The 5,326-nt window shown below is 39.7% G+C and overlaps 1 pseudogene; it reads right to left on the bottom strand.

Annotated features, from left to right (window-relative positions):
• Positions 1–230: 230 nt before the first annotated feature.
• On the bottom strand, positions 231–4,831 carry LOC114619244 (annotated as a pseudogene).
• Between the last annotated feature and the right edge of the window lie 495 nt (positions 4,832–5,326).

Raw genomic sequence — 5,326 nt, forward strand, 5'->3', positions numbered from 1 at the left:
CCTTAGATAAACTAAATAAAAGGTAGAGAGACAGTATCCAAATTAATAAAATCAGAAATGAAAAGGAAGACCTAACAACAGACAGTGAGAAAATTAAAAGAATTATTAGGTCTTATCTCAATAGTCTATACTCAATAACATTGGAAAACATAAGTGAAACATGATTTTCTAGATAGACACCACTTACCAAAGTTAAATAAAGATAGGGTAAACTATTTAAATAAGTCCTATTACCCCTAAAAAGAATAGAAGCAGTCATAATTTGAATAGGACATAGATCATGAATCCTTTATTCCAGACACCTATATAAATCCTTTTACATACTCAATACATTAGTAATATTTTTGTGCTAGATAGCTAACAAAAATAGCTGTCTTAACTCCCTGTGTCAAAGCTATTGCAGAAGCAATGGTGCTAGCAATGAATGAAATTAAAGCTGTTATACAAGCAATAATCAAGCCCGCTACCCTCTTGCTTCTGACTAAAGCCTAACTCACTTCTTCCAGCACTTTCAAGCTTTTTTCAGAGAAACAAGGTTTTCTAATATTAAGGGCAGTAAGACAAAAGCTTGTTGATAGAAAACTGTAACACACATTGCATTTATATGACATATCCTGTAAAGCTTTTATGTAGGGCTGTGTGTCTCTAAGCCATGTTTTAAAACATAGGACATGTTACCTGTTTAAAATACACGTAAAAGCAGTTGCATATTGTCAGTCAGGGTTACTATAGTTGTGACTCAACACTGGGACCAAAAGCAACTCGGGAAGGGAAGGGTTTACTTCACTCACAGTTCCATTCAATAGTTCATCTTCAAAAGCATTGAGTGTAGGAACTCAAGCAGGGCAGGAACCTGGGGGCCGGATACAGAGGCCATGCAAGGGTGCTGCTTACTGGCTTGATCCTCATGGTGTGCTCTGTTTGCTTTCTTATAGAACCCAGGACCACCAGGCCAGATGGGAACCCCACCCCCACACAATGGGCTGGAGCTTCCCCCATCAATCACTGACTGAGACAGTACCCTGCAGGCTTGTCTACAGCCTGATCTTAGGGAGGCATTTTCTCAATTGAGTCTCCCTCCCCTCCAATGATTCTAGCTCATGTCAAATTGACATAAAACTAGCCAGGACACATGTACTCTGTTCCTCAGGTTGAGATTCCCCTAGACTCCCTCCCCTCCATGCCCAGAAGAGCACTCTTACCTTTTTTCCCCTTATCTGACTTACATCCAGCTCCTCCAAAGTTTGAAGTTGGCACAGTTCAATAGGAAAATGTGTGAAATTATTGTTTAACAAGTTTAACTTCTGGATCCTTTTCAGTTTGAATTCTTCTGAAGGTATTTTCTGTAACTGATTTTCTGAAATATCAAGCACTTGAACGTTTTTTAAAGAACACAGTTCCTTTGGGAAAATCTCAAACTTATTATCAGATAGAACGAGAACATGGAGTGATACCATAGCAGAGATACAGGGTGGAATTGTCTTTATTTGTTTTTTTACCAAGATCCAGGTATTTAAGGTTAGTTAGAGAACATAAACGTTCTGAAAATATGGTGAGTTTGTTTCTATTCAATTCTAAATGAAGCAGCTGCTTACTGAATGACATGTCCACAGGGATTTCTGAAATATAATTTCCATTTAAGCTTGAGCAGTTGAGTGACTGTAAAGCAGACAACCCCACTGCAAAATACATTGTACTGTTATAACTCAATTCAACCCTTGTTATTTTGCTGCAGTTTCTTATTTCAATAGGAAGACGTGTGATTTGATTGCCTGAAAACCCCAGGATGTGTATATTACTACCCCTGAATTCCCCTACACTGGAGCATGGAGCCTTCACAGGACCAAAGTCCTTTCCTCCCATTGATGCCCAACAAGGCCATCGTCTGCTACATAAGCAGCTGGAGCCATGGGTCCCTCCATTTGTACTCCTTGGTAGGTGGTTTGGTCCCTGGGAGCTCTGAGGGATCTGATTGGTTGATATTAATGTTCTTTCTATGAGGTTGCAAACCCCTTCAGCTCCTTCAGTCCTTTCTCTAATACCTCCATTGGGGATCCCATTGGAGACTCTGAGCTCAGTCCAAAGGTTGGCTGTGAGCATCGGCATCTGTATTTGTCAGGCTCTGGCAGAGCCTCTCAGGAGACAGCTATATCAGGCTGTCAGCATGCACTTCTTGGCATCCAAAATAGTGTCTGTGTTTGGTGACTGTATATGGGATGGATCCCCAGGTGGCACAGTCTTTGGATGGACTTTCTTTCAGTCTCTGCTCCATACTTTGTCTCCGTAATTGCTCCCGTGGGTATTTTGTTCCCCTTTGTAAGAAGGACCAAAGCACCCACACGTTGGCCTTTTTATTCTTGAGCTTCATGTGGTCTGTCAATTGTATCTTGGGTATTCCAAGAATTTGGGCTAATATCTACTTATCAGTGAGTGCATATCATGTATGTTCTTTTGTGACTGGGTTACCTCAGTCAGGATAATATTTTATAGTTCTATCCATTTGCCTAAGAATTTCATGAATTCATTGTTTTTAATAGCTGAGTAGTAATCCATTGTGTAATGTTGTGTAAATGTTTTACATTTTCTGTATCCATTCCTCTGTTGAAGGACATCTGGGTTGTTTCCAGCTTCTGGCTATTGTAATAAGGCTGCTATGAACATAGTGGAGCATGTGTACTTGTTGTATGATGGAGCATCTTTTGGATATATGCTGAGGAATGCTATAGTTGGGTCCTCAGGTAATGGTATGTCCAGTTTTCTGAGGAACCACCAGATTGATTTCCAGAGTGGTTGTACCAGCTTGCAATCCCACCAACAATGGAGGATGGTTCCTCTTTCTCCACATCCTCACCAGCATCTGCTGTCACCTGAGTATTTTTATCTTAGCCATTTCTGTCTGGTGTGAGGTAGAATCTCAGAGTTGTTTTGATTTGCATTTCCCTGATGACTAAGGAGGTTGAACATTTCTTTAGGTGCTTTTCAGCCTTTTGGTATTCCTCAGGTGAAAATTCTTTGTTTAGCTCTGAACCACATTCTTAATAGGATTAATTGGTTCTCTGTAGACTAACTTCTTGAGTTCTTTGGATAAATTGGATATTAGCCCACTATTGGATGTAGGATTGGTAAAGATCTTTCCTTAATCTGTTGGTTGCTGTTTTGTCTTATTGACAGTGTTCTTTGCCTTACAGAAGCTTTGCAATTTTGTGAGGTCCCATTGTTGATTCTTGATCTTAGAGCATACATAGGCCATTGGTATTCTATTCAGGAAAATTTCCCCTGTGCTCATGTGTTCGAGGTTCTTTCCCACTCTACTCAAAGGATAAATAGGCTGAGAAAGAAATTAAGGAAATGACACTATTCACAATAGTCACAAATAATGTATAATAATTTGGTGTGACTCTAACCAAGCAAGTGAAAGATCTATATGACAAAAACTTCAAGTCTCTGAAGAAAGAAATCAAAGATGATCTCAGAAAGATGGAAAGATCTCCCATGCTCATGGATTGGCAGGACTAATATAGTAAAAATGGCCATCTTGCCGAAAGCAGTCTACAGTTTCAATGCAATCTCCATCAAAATTCCAACTCAATTCTTCATAGTTAGAAAGAGCAATTCTCAAATTTATTTGGAATAACAAAAAACCCAGGATAGCAAAAACTATTCTCAACAATAAAAGAACTTCGGGAGGAATCACCATCCCTGACCTCCAGCTGTGTTACAGAGAAGTATTGATAAAACCTGCCTGGTATTGGTACAGAGACAGGCAGGTAGATCAACGGAATAGAATTGAAGACCCAGAAATGAACTCACACACCTATGATCACTTGATCTTTGACAAAGGAGCTAAAACCATCCACTGGGGAAAAAACACAGCATTTTCAACAAATGGTGCTGGTTCAACTGGAGGTCAGCATGTAGAAGAATGCAAATTGACCCATTCTTATCTCCTTGTACAAAGCTGAAGTCCAAGTGGATCAACGACCTCCACATAAAACCAGATACACTGAAACTAATAGAGGAGAAGGAGGGGAAGAGCCTCCAACATATTTTCTTAAGAAGTTCTTCTATATTAATATCACTAAGACTCAGAGATTCCAAACTTACACAGTGGGAAATTTTCTTTGGTTATGCTTTGCAATAAATTTTTATCAATATTAAGCAGCCTGAGTTCTTTGAAATTCTCAATTTTGGGTGAAATGGCTTCCGATTTATTGTCAGCTAGAGGAAGTTCTTTTATTTTGGGCAACTGAAAAATTTCCACAGCCCCAAAATTAAGTCTATTGTGATCCATTAAGAGGTTTCCTAAATTTTTTAGTTCCCTAACTTCTTTTGGCAAACTGCCTGTCGTGTTTACAGTAAGGTTTAAAGAATTTAATTTTGGAAGAAAGAATTGTGATTTAGAAAGTATTGTTATTGGTTATACTCCAGATTGAGAATTTTCAAATATTTCAAACTAGACAAAGGATCTGGTACATACGTTAACATATTTTTACCAAAATTTAAAGTTTCCAAATATCTAAGATTTTCTAAGCCAGAAGTTTGTCTTAATATGATTACTCTTCAAAAAGTTTGCCTCATATTCAAAAGTTGTAATAGTTCTTTGAGTATTTGTATCTAGTTGTAAGTGACATTTAGTATCCTTAAATTGTGAAGCAACTGAATTTACTTTGAACCTACAAGACAAATGCTGATATAACATATAATTACAAGCACGATGAAGATGTTGAAATTACACACAAGGATAACCACAGATCTTCACCTCTCCCTCGGCCACTCCAAATCCAGCTGTGGCCACCTTCTGCCCACCTGCCCCATCTCTGGTGGACCGCATACATCTTCTCCTCCTCAGTTCCCTCCTCCTACTCATGGCTTTATCCCAGAACTCAACTGCAGCCAGCACTCACTGGCATCCCCAAGGCCAGTCTGACTAGGCAAACAGATAGGCTAACTTCAGATCTTCCTTCCAATCCTCCAAGTCCAACACCCAGTCATGTCAAGCTCTGTAGCAAACCTATTGTGGCTTCTCCTTGCTCTCTGCCTTCATTCCCAGGGAATGAAGCAGGTTCCAGTGGAATACCCTGATCTTTTTCTGGGGTTCTCTAGTAGCCCCAGCACTGCTCCCAGCCCCCCATCCAGATTGCTCAATGTCATCTCCCAATACCCAGAAACACATTTTACCTGAACCCTAAGAGGCCCTATCTATCAGGATCCCAAAAGAATTTCTTATGAGGCATCACACATAGTGAGAGCCTGTCTTAGAAAGACAGAACAGGCAGACAGAAGGAAGGAAGGAAGGAAGGAAGGAAGGAAGGAAGGAAGGAAGGAA

This window comes from Grammomys surdaster, unplaced genomic scaffold (assembly GCF_004785775.1).
Source record: "Grammomys surdaster isolate TR1022 unplaced genomic scaffold, NIH_TR_1.0 149, whole genome shotgun sequence".
In the NCBI taxonomy this organism is placed as follows: Eukaryota; Metazoa; Chordata; class Mammalia; order Rodentia; family Muridae; genus Grammomys; species Grammomys surdaster.